The 14,474-nt window shown below is 39.1% G+C and overlaps 1 pseudogene; it reads left to right on the top strand.

Moving 5' to 3' along the window:
• Positions 1-13,939: 13,939 nt before the first annotated feature.
• On the top strand, positions 13,940-14,112 carry LOC112440154 (U4 spliceosomal RNA; annotated as a pseudogene).
• Positions 14,113-14,474: the final 362 nt, after the last annotated feature.

Consider the following 14,474-nt stretch of genomic DNA (forward strand, 5'->3'; position numbering starts at 1 on the left):
ATCAAAAAGTAAAATATCATAAAATTCAAAGTCTTTTTCTATGTTTGTCTCTCATTTCTCTAGTTCCTACTTTACTCCCTTCCTTGTTAGTTTCTTATGTATCCTCAAAAGTTTCTTTGTTTAGATCTATATTCAATAAAGTTTCCTTATTTAGATCTATATTTTCACCACGTGTGAAAATATTTTTAAGTTTGTTTATGCCTCTACAAGCACATACAAATACACATGCTTGTTTTCACTCCATTTTACACAAAAGTAATATTTATATGTATATTATAAGCTAAATGTTTGACTTCCCCCAAATCCATTTGTTGAAATCCTAACCCCCTATATAATAGTATTAGTAGGTGAGGCCACTGGGAGGTATCTATGTCAGTTTGGGTTGCTATAACAGAATACCATAGACTGGGTGTTTTAAACAACAAACATTTATTTCTTACAGATCCTCTGCTTGACTAGGTCCAGCCTTGATCTTCCCTCTTGGTCCTTGTGGAATCCAGTTTGGACAGTCAGTTTAGGGAAAATCCCTTATCCTTGGTATCTTCTCATTGTATCTTCACATGGTTGGTGGAAAGATGAGAGAGAGAGAGGGAGGGAGGGAGAGAGGGGGGGAGAGAGAGAGAGAGAGAGAGAGAAAGAGCCATCTGCAAACAGGACGAGTGCTCTCACTAGACACTGCATCTGCTGGAGCCTTCCTCTTGTACTTCTCCACCTGCAGAGCTGTGAGAAGTAAGTGTTTATTATTGAAGTCACCCAATCTGTGGTATTCTGTTATAGCAGCCCAAATTGACTAAGATAATATATATTTTTCTGCACTTTGCTGTTTTCTCTTAATAGCATATCTCAAGTTTTTTTTTGGTAACAGTGTATAGCTTCCTCATTTTTAAATTCAATAGCTACATAGTATTTGGTTATAAGGATATACTGTAATTTGTTTAACCAGTTTCCTATTGATATAATTAGGATAGTTGGCATTAATTTCCAACTGGTTGATTTCCAAAGTCTCTTTCAAATTCGAAGATTCATAATACCCTCTATCAAATGAGTATTTTCAGAACTATCCCTTCCTTTTCTTCCCCCAAAAAGGTGTGCTAAAAATTATTTATGATACTTGTTAAAGATTGTTAAGGTGGGCTGGGTGCAGTGGCTCACACCTATAATCTCAGCACTTTGGGAAGCTGAGGCGGGTGGATCACTTGAGGTTAGGAGTTCACAACTGGCCTGACCAGCATGGTGAAACCCCGTCTCTACTAAAAAATACAAAAATTAGCCAGGATGGTGGCACACACCTGCAGTCCCAGATACTTGGGAGGCTGAGGCATGAGAATCGCTTGAACCTGAGAGGTGGAGGTTGCAATGAGCTGAGATCATGCCGCTGTACTCCAGCCTGGGTGACAGAGTGAGACTCTGTTAAAAAAAAAAAAAGAACAGAGATGGCAAGGCGGACATTATTCAAGGGGGCCATGGAGATAGGTGTAGGGAACATGCCAATGGGGTCTTGCAGTGAGGGGAAGAGATTTGACTCAACTCTGACTTCAACAAGCACAGGTGGAGTTTCATAACTAAGAAGCAGAGTTGGGGGGTCAGGGATTGGAAAATTACTCAGAGGAAACATCAAGGATAAGAGGTTTTTGGCTAAACTGACTTGATAGGGATTATGGCTGGAGGCAGGCCTGTATTACAAGATATAGAGGGTGGTCAGATAAAAAACTGACTTAATAGTATTCCTGCTCAAACTGAATTCAACAAGGACAGAGAGGGTAGCCCAAGATCAGGCATGGTCAGAGGACACAAAAGAGACTGACTAAAGTTTTGGTCAAAAGGGAGAGTTTTTGTCAAAATGCATAAATTGTGTTCTGGTAATTCTAATAATTTTTAAGACGTTATTGCCATGATTAGCTTACAAAGTCTTCAACATTTATTTAACAAATATTTATTAAGTATCAACTAACAATATATGTCTAACACTGTTCTAGGTGTTGGAAACACAGCAATGAACAGACAAAAATCTCTGTCATAGAATTTACATTTTAATGGGCAAGACCAAAGGATAAAGGGAAATATAAGGTATGTTAGATACTGATGAGAACTAAGAAGAAAAGAAAGTTGGGAAAGAGAATAGGGAGTGTTTGTGTGTTTGTGTGAAAGTGTTTACATTTTAGATAGGATGACCAGGGAAGTCTTTGCTGTGAAGGACATATTTAGTCAAGGTCTGAAGGAAGTGGGAGGGTAAGTCCTATGGATTTGTGGGGGTAAAAACATTCTGGGCAGATGGCAGATAACACTGTTTGAGACATTTTTCAGTGATTCCAATGCTTGGGTTATTGGAGAGCTCTTTGGCATCTGTTGCTTGAATCTGTGTTCTCTACCATGGTCCCACTGACCTTCCATTTTCACCTAGCTCCCTGGCTTCCCACTCTGGATGCTGGGATGAGTATGATGAAGAGGACTGAATATTGTTTTTCCGACTTCTTAGGCCTTTGTTTCAATCTCTTTTTCTAGGCTGCTTCGCATCTGTTTACCTGGCTGTGTTTCTCTGTTAGGCTGCCATCTTGGTCTCTAATTTCTGCTGTGCTGTGCCTTACTCCACTTCTGTAACAACTTTAATCCAAGACTGAGCCCATTAGATCAAAGCCTGTTTAAAATGAAACTGGGCCTGGTAAAATGACCAAATTAATCCCTCTTAATTAAGTGAGAATAAAGGAATGCAGACATTTCAACTACAGAGATAAACGAAAGGAGAAGCAGGAAAATCAAAGCCAATCCAGACCGATTACTGATATTTATAAACACCCTCAAGCTTAGCACTATTTTGTCAGGCCCAGAACTGCTCCCTAGGGTGAAGCCCCTTTAAAATTAACAAGGTGGCTTCAGGCCACAGATATTCCATTGATCCAATTAACTTTACTTGTTCAACTCTAATCTTCTATTCTCACTTTTGAGAACTCCACTTTGTTCTTTATAACGGCTTGGATCAATTCCCTGATGTGTGTTTGGTATCCTTTTAGAAAGGTCCTCCTACATTTTTTTTTCTCTCTGGTTTATATTGGTTTCTAGTGTCTGGATTCCTGGAATAGTCAAGCAAGACTATTGTTTTTCTTTAAGGTCTCTGTAAGCCATAGCCCCTGGTCTTGAATTCTCACCCCTTAGAGGGCAATGCAGTGCTCCTCAAATTCTCTGCTCTATTCTAATAACAGCCTGTGCAATTCTGTCTTTCCAGCTGGGTTAACTACTGGGAGGCTATTTTATGGCAGTATCAGAATATATAGAATATGCTAATGTAAAAATATCAGTGCTAGGAAGTTAACAAAGCCCAGGGGTTGGAAAAATTTAATAAGAGTCAAAGGGTTATGACAAAAAAAACTTATAAAAATTGTTAGGAGCAACATTAAAATTTTTTTTAATTTTATTTTTCCATAAGTTATTGGGGTACAGGTGGTATTTGGTTACATGAATAAGTTATTTAGTGGAGATTTGTGAGATCCTGATGTACCCATCACCCGAGCAGTATATGCTGCACCCTATTTGTTGTCTTTTATCCCTTGCCCCCACTCCCTCTCTTTCCCCCAAATCCCCAAAGTCTACTACATCATTCTTATGCCTTTGCGTCCTCATAGCTTAGCTCCCACATATCAGTGAGAACATATGTTGTTTGGTTTTCCATTCCTGAGTTACTTCACTTAGAATAAGTCTCTAATCTGATCCGGGTCATTGCAAATGCTGTTAGTTCATTCCTTTTTATGGCTGAGTAGTATTCCATTTGTGTGTGTGTGTGTGTGTGTGTGTGTGTGTGTGTGTGTGTATATTTCACATTTCTTCATCCACTTGCTGATTGATGGGCATTTGGGTTGGTTCCACGATTTTGCTTTTGTGAATGGTGCTGCTATAAACATGTGTGTGCAAGTATCTTTTTCAAATAATGATTTCTTTTCCTCTGGATAGATACACAGTAGTGGGATTAGTGGATCAAATGGTAGTTCTACTTTTAGTTCTTTAAGGAATCTCCACACTATTTTCCATAGCAGCTGTACTAGTTTACGTTCCCACTACCAGTGTAGAAGTGTTCCCTGATTGCATCCATGCCAACGTCTACTGTTTTTTAATTCTTTGATTATGGCCATTCCATGCCAACATCTACTATTTTTTAATTCTTTGATTATGGTCATTCTTACAGGAGTATGGTGGTACTGCATTGTGGTCTTGATTTGTATTTCCTTAATCATTAGTGATGTTGAGCATTTTTTCATGTTTGTTGGCCATTTGTATATCTTCTTTTGAGAATTGTCTATTCATGTCCTTAGTCCACTTTTTGATGGGATTGATTATTTTTTTCTTATTGATTTGTTTGAGTTCATTGTAGATTCTGGATATTAGTCTGTTGTCAGATATATAGGTTGTGAAGTTTTTCTCCCACTCTGTGGGTTGTCTGCTTACTCTGCTGTTTTTTCTGCCATGCAAAATCTCTTCAGTTTAATTAGGTCCCAGCTATTTATCTTTGTTTTTATTGTGATTGGTTTTGAGTTTTTGGTCATGAAATCTTTGCCTAAGCCAATGTCTAGAAGGGTTTTTACAATGTTATCTTCTATAACTTTTATAGTTTCAGATCTTAGGCTTAAGTCCTTAATCCATCTTGAGTTGATTTTTGCATAAGGTGAGAGAAGAGAATCCAGTTTAATTCTCCCACATGTGGCTAGCCAATTATCCCAACACTGTTTGTTGAAATAGGTGTCCTTTCCCACTTTGTTTTTGTTTGCTTTGTCAACGATCAGTTGGCTGTAAGTATTTGGGTTTATTTCTGGGTTCTCTATTCTGTTCCATTGGCCTATGTGCCTATTTTTATCCCAGTACCATGCTGTTTTGGTGATGATGGCCTTATAGTATAGTTTGAAATCAGGTAGTGTGATGCCTCCAGATTTGTTCTTTTTGCTTAGTCTTGCTTTGGCTGTGCGGGCTCCTTTTTGGTTCCATATGAATTTTAGAATTGTTTTTTCTAACTCTGTGAAAAATGATGGTGGTATTTTGATGGGGATTGTGTTGACTTTGTAGATTGCTTTTGGCAGTTTGGTTATTTTCACAATATTGATTCTACCCATCCATAAGTATGGGATGTGTTTCCATTTTTTGTGTCATCTATGATTTCTTTCAGTAGTATTTTGTAGTTTTTCTTGTAGATGTCTTTCAACTCTTTTGTTAGGTATATTCTTAAGTATTTTACTTTTTTTACAGCTATTGTAAAAGGGGTTGAATTCTTGATTTGATTGTCCGCTTGGTTGCTGTTGGGGTATAGGAGAACTACTGATTTGTGTACATTAATCTTCTATCTGGAAACTTTGCTGAATTCTTTTGGCAGTTCTAGGAGATTTCTGGAGGAGCACTTAGGGTTTTCAAGGTAAACAATCATATTGTCAGTAAAAATTGACAGTTTGACTTTCTCTTTACCAATTTGGATGCCCTTTATTTCTTTCTCTTGTCTGATTGTTCTGGCTAAGACTTCCAGTACTATGTTGAAGAGGAGTAGTGAGAGTGGGCATCCTTGTCTTGTTCCCATTTTCAGGGGGAATGCTTTCAACTTTTCCCCATTCAGTATTATGTTGGCCTTGGTTTTGTCATAGATGGAGACAGAGCCTTGCTCTGTCACCGAGGCTGGAGTGCAGTGCATGATCTTGGCTCACTGCAACCTCCACTTCCTGGGTTCAAGTGATTCTCTCGCCTCAGACTGTCAAGTAGCTTGGACTACAGATGTGGTCGACCATTCCCAGCTAATTTTTGTATTTTTAGTAGAGATGGGGTTTCACCATGTTGGCCAGGCTGGTCTCAAACTCCTGACCTCAAGTGATCTACTCACCTTAGCCTCCCAAAGTGCTGGGATTACAGGCATAAGCTACTGCACCCAGCCGCAACATTAAAGTTTTATACCAATCTTGTTGCCAGGGCAAAAGGCTCCTCACAGGCCCTGATAAAGTTTGGATTTGTGACCCTGCCCAAATCTCATGTTGAATTGGAGGAACAGCCTGGTAGGAGGTGATTGGATCATGGGGGAGGATTTTCCCCTTGCTGTTCTCTTGATAGTGAGTGAATTCTCATGAGATTTGATGATTTAAAAGTGTGTGGCACTTCGCCTTCATTCTTCTGCTCCACCATGGTAAGACATGCTTGCTTCCCCTTCACCTTCTGCCATGATTGTACATTTCCCAAGGCCTCCCAGTCATGCTTCCTGTTAAGCCTGTGGAAGTGTGAGTCAATTAAACCTATTTTCTTCATAAATTACCCAGTCTCATGTAGTTCTTTATAGCATTGTGAAAACTAACTAATACAGAAAATTGGTACCAGGAAAGTGGGGCATTGCTATAAAGATACCTGAAAATGTGAAAGCAACTTTGGGATTGAGTAACGGGCAGAGGTTGGAACAGTATGGACAGCTCAGAAGAAGGCAGGAAGATGAGGAAAAGTTTGGAACTTCCTAGGGACTTGTTTGCATGATTTTGACCAAAATGCTGACAGTGATATGGACAATGAAGTTCTGACTGAGATAGTCTCAGATGGAGATGAGGAACTTACTCGGAACTGGAGTTTACTCTTGCTATGCTTTAGCAAAGACACTGGTGGCATTTTGCTCCTGCCCTAGAGACTGTGGAACTTTATACTTGAGATAGATGATTCGGGGTACCTGGCAGAAGAAATTTCTAAACATCACAGCTTTCAAGATGAGACCTGGCTGTTTCTAAAAGTGTACGCCCATATGCATAATCAAAGAGATTTTCTGAAACTGGAACTTATATTTAAAAGGGAAGCAGAGCATAAAAGTTTGGAAAATTTGCAGCCTGGCAATGTGGTAGAGAAGAAAAATCCATTTTCTGGGGAGAAATTTAAGCTGGCTACAGAAATTTGCATATGTAAAAAGAAGCCAATGTTAATAACCAAGACAATGAGGAAAATGTCTCCAGGGCATGCCGGAGAACTTTAGTGGCAGCCTCTCCTATCATAAACCCTGAGGCTAGTAGGAAAAAATGGTTTTGTGGGCCAGGCCCATGGTCCAGCTGCTCTATGCAGCCTTGGGACATGGCATTCTGCATGTCAGCTGCTCCTGCTCCAGCTGTGGTGAAAAGGGGTCAAGGTACAACTCAGGCCATTGCTTCAGAAGGTGCTAGCCTCAAGCCTTGGTGGCTTCCACGTGGTGTTGGGCCTGTGGTTGCACAGAAGGCAGGAGTTGAGGTTTGGAAGCCACCACCTAGATTTTAGAGGTTTTATGGAAACACCTGGATGTTCAGGCAGAAGTTTGCTGCAGGGGTGGGGCCCTCAGGGAGGACCTCTACTAGGGCAGTGTGGAGAGGAAATATGGAGTTGGAGCCTCCACACAGAGTCCCCACTGGGGCACTGCCTAGTGGAGCTGTGAGAAGAGGGCACTGTCCTTCAGGCCCCAGAATGTTAGATCCATTGACAGCTTGCACCATGTGCCTGGAAAAGCTACAAGAACTCAACCCCAGCCTGTGAAAGCAGCTGGGAGGACTGTACCCTGCAGAGCCACAGGATCAGAGCTGCCCAAGGCCGTGGGAGCCCACCCCTTGCATCAGCATGCCCTGGAGGTGAGACATGGTGTCAAAGGAGATCATTTTGGAACTTTAAGATTAAATGATTGGCCTGCAGGATTTTGGACTTTCATGGGGCCTGCAACCCCTTTGTTTTGGCAAATTTCTCCCATTTGGAACAGGAGCATTTACCCAATTCCTGTATCTCCATTGTATATTTGAAGTAACTAACTTGTTTTTGATTTTACAGGCTCATAGGCAGAAGGGACTTACTTTGTCTCTGATGAGACTTTGGACTGTGAACTTGTGAGTAAATGCTGAAATGAGTTAAAACTGGGGGCCTATTGAGAAGGGATAATTGTATTTTGCAATGTCAGAAAGACATGAGATTCGGGAGGGTCTGGGGCAGAATGATATGGTTTGAATTTGGGTCCCTGCCCAAATCTCATGTCAAATTGGAGGAGGGGCCTGGTGGAAGGTGATAGAATCACAGGGGCGGATTTCTCCCTTGTTGTTCTCATAACATTGAGTGAATTCTCATGTGATCTGATGGTTTAAAAGTGTGTGGTGCTTCTCCTTTTGCTCTCTCTTCGGCTCCACCATGGTAAGATGTACTTGCCTCCCCTTCCCCTTCTGCCATGATCGTAAGTTTCCTGAGGACTCCTGGTCATGTTTCTTAAGCTTGTAGAACTGTGAGCCTATTATTCTTAGTAAACTCCCTTCCATAAATACATATATCCTATTAGTTCTGGCCCTCTGGAGAACCCTAACTAATACATCATCCAAGAGTGAACAGTGTTTCTCTCTCAGTATGGTGATTCTGTATTGAGATTTCCTCTGTGTTTTACTATGTTTTCTCAGATTTTTCTTCTGAGAAATGTTGATGTTCAGAAAACAAATGGATATTCTAAAAATCTAGAGGCTCCCTTTATAGCAATGTGAGAATGAACTAATACAGACTAATTCCAATATTCACACCCATTAGGACCATTTGATAGGAACAGAGAATGATTATGTAATTATTATGCTAGCTATGTTAAAAAAATCTGGTTTGAGGGCACTAGATTTTTCACTGGGAGTCAATTGGATGTGGAGAGTGGAGTTTTCTAGAATAAGTCTTCTTTTTTAAAAAATACACTAAATATAATTTGAGCATTTATATGTACAGACACTATCAAAAGACAAGATTATAACAAATTTAAATATCTTAATTTGTTTTATTTGTGATTCTAGAATTGGACAACACCTTATTTTATAAATTAGGATGAGTATTCTGATAGCCTAGCAGAAGAGGTTGGTCTTATAGACAGAAAACAATGGAGAAAAGCAGAAGCAGAAAACAAAAAGTGGACTGGTCATTTCAAAGTTACTTTTCCTGTAAAGGTTAAAGCAAAGAAGACTTCCTTAATATGCTGGCTAAACTGGGCCTGTTTGGAGATTTGGCTATTATCTCTCTCTCTTCTGATTTCTTCAAAGCTCATATAAAGACCTAAGTGTCTTTGTGGCACGGAACTTAAGTATAAGTAACCCCATTTTGGTTTTGTCTACTGGGCATAGTGTATGAGCTCAGTCCAATCCAATGGCCTCCTGTAACTTTTATTTAATAGTTCCCCCTTTTGGTCACCAAGGTGAGAGTGTGACAAAAACTTAAGGTACCAGTGATACTCTTAGTCACAATCATTTTTGGTTTTCAGTCCTAGCACATCATTCGTAGGTTATGATGTCGTTGTTATTGTGCATTTTTTTGGAGTTTTCATTATTCCAGCTGGAAAGAGACCATTTAGTATTGAACAAATGGTTGCACATAGATGTTTAAGACTTTTAGAGAGAATATAGTGCATCAGGGATACTACTATATGACTATAAGGAGGATAATACTAAGAGTTTAGAGTATGCCCCTTAGTCAGGGTCCACATGAATCAAGCTAACTGCAATCAAACAGATCAAAGAATGAACCAGATAGGCAATCTACCTATTTTAGGCAAGTAGCCTGTTTGTTCTATTTATTCGTATGCAGCAAGAAATATTAGCAACTGCACAGATTCTTCTCTGTTCAGCTAGTAGGTTGCAATTCTGTTATCTAATATTCACTAACTTAATTTGGCATGAGAAATCCAACATTTTTGTCAAGTTACCCACAGATTGTAAAATTTCAACTACAGCATTATTCTGCCAAGAGAAAAAGCTAGGCACAGCAAGGAAAACTTAAGAGTTGTAGCCAGATATTAAAGGAAACTAGAAAAATTTAGGATCCAGTTTAGTCTACAGGTAGTTGATAAAAACTCAGAAACAATGGACAGGTCTACAGTCCAATAAAAGGTATAGTATAGTTTTTCTTTTTTCTTTTCTTTTTAAATTTTTTTTGAGACACAGTTTCGCTTTTGTTGCCCAGGGTGGAGTGCAATGGCACATCTTGGCTCACCACAGCTTTTGCCTTCAGGATTCAAACGATTCTCCAGCCTTAGCCTCCTAAGTAGCTGGGACTACAGGTGTGCACCACCACACCTGGCTAATTTTTTATTTTTAGTAGAGATGAGGTTTCTCCATGTTGGTCAGGCTAGTTTTTTTTCTGAAACATAATTTTTCTCTTAGCAGTCACCCCCATTTCCACCAAAGATAATCAAAGTAAAATTAATTTGTTTGAGCTGAATCAAACTTGGCCTGATTATTTACTTAAGTACAGCCAGAATAGTGATTCACCACATAGGCTCTTTTAAAGTTTGCTTTGCTGGAACTTTGGATAAGAAATTTCAGAGAGAACTTGTAAAAGCCTCTCAAGGATAGGAAACCAAACCAATATTTCCAGTTGTATCCTGTTATAAAGAGAATGAGTTCTTTTTGAACTTGTACAAATAACTGTATTGCCATAAAAATAAGAACATTCATGAGTAGTTTCTGAATTCTGGAGGGATGATGTCGAGAGAAAAAGTAAATATTTCAATTTTATTCACAAGAGTATGCTTATACTTTACCATATAGCTGTGATCTATAGATAGCTTAAAAGGAAAAATGTTTCCTGGAAAACTAAAGAACCAGCAAAATTTCAAATAAAAAACTCAGAAAAATCCATAATTCTTCTTTTTATTTTATTTTATTTTTTAATTATACTTTAAGTTCTAGAGTACATGTGCACAATGTACAGTTTTGATACAAAGGTATACATGTGCCATGTTGGTTTGCTGCACCCATCAACTCATCATTTACATTACATTAGGTATTTCTCCTAGTGCTATCCCTCCCCCAGCACCCCCCACCCCCGATAGGCCCCGGTGTGTGATGTTCCCCGCCCTGTGTCCAAGTGATCTCATTGTTCAATTTCCACCTATGAGTGAGAACATGCAGTGTTTGGTTTTCTGTCCTTGTGATAGTTTGCTGAGAATGATGGTTTCGAGCTTCATCCATGTCCCTGCAAATGACGTGAATTCATCCTTTTTTGTGGCCGCATAGTATTCCATGGTGTATATGTGCCACATTTTCTTAATCTAGTCTATCACTGATGGACATTTAGGTTGGTTCCAAGTCTTTGCTATTGTGAATAGCTCATGGCAGCTTTGAACTTCTGGGCTCAAGTGATCCTTCTGCCTCAGACTTCTGAGTATCTAGGACTACAGGTGCATCACTTTTTTTTTTTTTTGACAATACTTCTCATATAACATATCAAACAAGACTGATTAACATTCTCTTTTAAAATTGTAAATGTTCAATGTTTTCCAGGGGCTGAACTGGAAAGTCCTAAAGTTAATTTCAGGTCAAAAAAGACTTAATTTAGGATTTAATTTTGGGAAGTTTGTCCAAAATGTTAAAAGTTGAAAAACATTTATTATAGTTGTTTATTTAATCAGAGTGACACTATCAGATTTTTATGGCAAATATAGAAGTTTATGTTACAGGTAGTTAGGCAGACAGGGCTTTCCCACTCACTAGGAATTTTGGGTGATGGTTTGACAATTATCACATTGTCTCTCTAAAAGTGATAAATTGGCAGCTGGCACCAGGGAGAGGCCATTTTCTGATGGTTTACACCTGTTGCACTAAAGTATTAATTGAATGCAAGTGCCACAGAGAAGCAACTTCCTGGGTATGCACATTAAAAGACAAATGGTGGATTATGACCTTTCAAGGGTACGACACCAGAAAAAAGGAGGAAACCCTGAGATGGGCATGCATAAAACTTCCTAAGCACACTGCATGTGCTCACTTTCCAAGGCTAAATAGGGCACTGTGCATGAGGGCAGCCCCCCCAAGGGAAGACTCATGGGAAAGGACAGCCTGTAAAATCCTAGGATCACAGTTAAACAGGGCACTTGTCCTTCAAGTTGTCCTCTTGGGTCTCTTCCAAGCGTACTTTCCTTTCTTTCCTGTTCTAAAGCTTTTTAAAATAAAACATCCACACCTTGCTCTCTTTTTTTGCCTTATGGCCTTCAGTCGAATTCTTTCTTCTAAGGAGGCAAGAATTGAGGTTGCTGCAGACCCACATGGATTTACCACCAGTAACACAGATACCTTCCACCAGTAATATTTACAGAGTTGTGAGCAAAAACTTCATTCTTTTGATATTGAGAAGACTCACTTTTTAAACAAATATCAAAGAACTGATAAAAGACAGCACAAAGCACAAGAAATTATCTTGATAAAACACAAAATCTTTTTTTCCTAGCCAATTACCTAAAAGGTAAAGAAAAACCTTTCACTATTTTCTATTAAGAGCAGATCAATACTCCAAGAAAACTTTGTTTTAACATACAGAACCAAATTCTAGTTTTGCATCAGTGTACTTTTGATATTAATTCTCATTTTTTAGAAAAAACTTAGAACTTTTTTTCTAATCTTAGCCAGTTTGATTGCACATAAAAATTCTTTCACAAGATTCATTTTTCACAAATATTTTACAACTTTCTTATCCATTCAATTTTTGCTCTATATTTTCTTATTTTTCATCTCGAAACAACTATTCTACTTTATGACAAAAATTACTCTCTTTTGTTGGGTGTGGTGCCTCACTCCTGTAATCCCAGCACTTTGGGAGGCTGAGATCACTTGAGGTCAAAAGTTTGAGACCAGCCTGGCCAACATGGTGAAACTCCATTTCTACTAAAAAAAACAAAAACAAAAAAAACAAAAAAAAAATCAGCCAGGCATGGTGGCACACTCCTGTAGTCTCAGCTACTCAGGAGGCTGAGGCAGGAGAATCACTTGAACCCAGGAGGCGGAGGCTTCAGTGAGCCAAGATCATGTCACTGCACTCCAGCTGGGTGACAGAGTGAAACTCCATCTCAAAAAAAAAAAAAGGAAAGAAAAGAAATATTAAATCTGCCAACTTTTTCTCCTGGTTACTCTCCCACCATGAAGTCAAAAAGAAAGCTGGATAAAGTATTTATGAAGGATAAATCAAGTGAATTGGCTTCTTTTTCAGAGTTATCCATGCTAACTCTAGGCATAGGGAATGCATTCTTGGCCCTGGAGTCAGTTATCTAGTTAAGAAACAAAGCTAAGTTTAAAGACCACCTATCAAACTAAACCAGTCTCCAAAATACACCTTTATGGGAATTTAGCTAGCTATTTTGAAATTCTTTGTAAGAAATTTACAACTATAAAAGAAATCTCCCTTTGTAGGACTGTGTCCCTCTCTGCACCAGGAAGAGAGAGAGAGCTAGAAAGGAGAGAATGTCACTAGAAACGCTTACAATGGAAAAGGCATTGGCTTAAGTTTATATAACAAGTCTCACCTTTGACAATTTTGTCTTAACAAGGTTTCCTACTTAGATCTTTGTGCCGGCAAATAATGGTGTTTAAGTTCTGTGCCTTTAAGATGTAAATTTCCTACCTTGTTTCACCTAAGAGTCATCCCTTTGGAAGTAAAAATTTTGGGTTGTTGGGATAGCGATTGCTTAGGGCAATGGAAGAGGTAACTAAAAGACTTATAGTCTGAAAGGGGAAGATAAACTATTTGGAAACTGGGAAAATGAAAAGTTTTAATGAAGGGTATATGATCTGCTTCTGCCTGTATTTTTATATATGTCTGTATGTGTGTGTATGTTGTATTTGTGTGATATTTTTCCACCTCAGATGATATTGCCAAAATTTATAAAGAGTTCTATTCAGCTTAAGGTAAAAAAAGTGCTAATATAAAATATTCTCTCACAAAAATAAAAACTAACTCAAATGGCTTTTAGTTCTTGTGAGCTGAGATAACCTTCAGTAAGTAAAGCTAGTTTTTAAAAATGTTGATAAAATAAAAACAGAAATGTCTTCAAAATTGTCAGCATTTACATTATAAGTGTGCATTTTTAAACCTAGATTTAATATCAAATGAGCTTGTTATCTCCTAGATATATGAGATCATAAAGCTATAAATCCTGTCCTTGGCTAGTTTTAAGGAGCAATTCAAGCCTAGTTATTATGAATGAGTCATTAGCTTTGCACAGTGGCAGTACTGTAGCTAGTGAGGTTTATCCGAGGTGCAGTTATTGCTAATTAAAAACTTTTTGTCACCATTCCAAGATGGCCGAATAGGAACAGCTCTGGTCTACAGCTCCCAGCAAGATCAATGAAGAAGATGGGTGATTTCTGCATTTCCAACTGAGGTACCTGGTTCATCTCATTGGGACTGGTTGGATAGTGGGTATAGCTCATGGAGGGTGAGCCAAAGCAGGGCTGGGCATTGCCTACCTGGGAAGTGCAAGGGGACAGGGGATTACCCTTTCCTAGCCAAGGGAACCCATGACAGACTGTACCTGGGAAAATGGGACACTACTGCACAAATACTGCACTTTTCCTATGGTCTTAGCAAGCAGCAGACCAGGAGATTCTTTCCTGTGCCTGGCTCAGTGGGTCCCATGCCCATGGAGGCTTGCTCACTGCTAGTGCAGCAGTCTGAGATCAACTTGCGAGGCTGCAGCCTGATGGAGGGAGGCGTGTCCGCCATTCCTGAGGCTTGAGCAGGTAAAC

The sequence above is a fragment of the Pan paniscus genome, chromosome 5, assembly GCF_029289425.2.
Source record: "Pan paniscus chromosome 5, NHGRI_mPanPan1-v2.0_pri, whole genome shotgun sequence".
Lineage (NCBI taxonomy): Eukaryota > Metazoa > Chordata > Mammalia > Primates > Hominidae > Pan > Pan paniscus.